This window comes from Tupaia chinensis, unplaced genomic scaffold, assembly GCF_000334495.1.
Source record: "Tupaia chinensis unplaced genomic scaffold, TupChi_1.0 Scaffold146907_1, whole genome shotgun sequence".
Lineage (NCBI taxonomy): Eukaryota > Metazoa > Chordata > Mammalia > Scandentia > Tupaiidae > Tupaia > Tupaia belangeri.
The window spans coordinates 3,353,743-3,355,552 of record NW_006206760.1 but is presented as its reverse complement, the minus strand read 5'-3'; the positions used below and the strand labels follow the sequence as shown (position 1 = coordinate 3,355,552).

The 1,810-nt window shown below is 37.4% G+C and overlaps 1 protein-coding gene across 3 annotated transcripts in view; it reads right to left on the bottom strand.

Annotated features, from left to right (window-relative positions):
• RELL1 (RELT like 1) overlaps nt 1–1,810 on the bottom strand; it is a 63,791-nt gene that overhangs the window by 11,839 nt on the left and 50,142 nt on the right. The gene's annotated exons all lie outside the window — the stretch shown is intronic.

The following is a 1,810-nucleotide window of genomic DNA, read 5'->3' as shown; positions in this document are numbered from 1 at the left end:
CCCCCCCACAACCCCGCAAAAAAAAAAAAAAAACCTCTAAAAATTGTATTATACTGTATAAGAGACACAGAACACACCTTGCCTACTTTGTTAACTACATTCTAGGGTAAACCTGATTCAGTCCAGGACTAAAGATTTGGACCCAGCAGGAAACTTCAGGATTTCTCTAGTTGGAAAATAAAATCTTATTAAACACTCCCAAAACACTGTTTTCTGGAAAAAAAGGAAAAAAAAAGAAGAAGAAGAAAGCTAGAAAGAAAAATTTTAATGAATATATCATTTTTTTTTAAATGTCGGTGAATTCTACCCTCCTTTTTCAGACACCATACTCTGTTAAAGTAATCAGATGTGATCAGCTGGCAAGTCTCAACCGGAGCAGGCTCTAACTGGGACCTGCTTTTCCTGGACCCAGGTAAATGAGATCTGTGACCTCTGAAGCCAGGCTGCTTGGGTTTAACTCTAAACTCTAAAGAGAAAAACAAACGAATAGCAAAGTCTTAATGGAAGCCCTAGAGACTCCACATACTACAGCACCATCAATAATATTCTCAGGAACATTATTTGTGTATTAAGATTATAATTAAGCAAATTAGGGAAGGAACAAATATAATGATGAATGGAAATAATTATTATCTAAGGTGAAAAATAAGAATAGATTGTAATTAAAATTCCAGCTGGTTCAATATTTTTTTTAAAAAAAAAAAAAGCCTGTATATTCCATGACATTCTTGCCAAGAATTCTAAACAAGCTGCTTAAACTCCCTAAGCTTAAGACCTTCATCTGTAAAATTAGGTACTATCTAGCACCTATTACATTTATAAAGATTAAATAAATTAACATGCCTTCCGAAGCATGCCAGGTAGAGAGTATTCCAAAAGCTATAGGTATTACAATTAGTCTACTACATGGAACATGGGCACCTATGATATTATTCTTTCTACTTTTAAGTGTGTTTGAGAATTTCCATAACAATATTTCTTTTTAATTTCAAACTTAATTACAGCAAATTGGAGACTCAGAAAATTCACTCCCTTTCGAAGGCCGCTTTTGTGCCTGCTGCTAATTTTAACAGCCCAGCAAAATATGAGCGTCTCTACGGAGAGCCAACCATAGCCCATTCTCCTACCACTTGCCTTAAATCAATGAATGTAGGGCCAGCAGGTGGTTTAGTAGTTAAGGCACTAAATTCTCACATGGCCAAACTGCGGTTTGAGTCCCAGACCTCCTGGTAGCTTGCCTTCTCACTTTTCCACTCTTTCTCTGGTGAAAGTGCATACCCTATAGCAAATTAAAAAAAAAAAAAGACACACAGAAGAATAAAAAAAATTTAATTTAAAAAAAATCAACTAATTTAATACCCTTATTTCAAGTACAAGGAAACAAGAAGTCAGGACAGTTAAATACAATTTCCAAATAGTGAGGCTCATATTTGAACTCATCTTCTGATTAAAACCAATCCTTGGGCCCGCCAGAGGCAGGGTGGTGAAGATGGCTGGCTCTCACATGGCTGCCTGCATGGTTTAAGTCCCAGAAATAAAAATAAAGATACCATCATCATTGATGTGATCCTGCAAGATGACAGTGTGCTGTGCAGAGAGCATCGCAGTTAAATAAGGTCAAGGTTTCAGATAATGGTATCGAATTCCTATAGTCAGATACAGGTAGGCTTTGAGACAAGGAAACAGCAGAGCAATCCTAGCTCTTCTGACCTTTGCAATCCAAACTGCCGGCCTTCGGGCACTAGGAGCCAAAATCAGCCATGGCACATTAGCAAGGAGTGTGGGAGAGAAGGAGTCTGACAAGAGGATC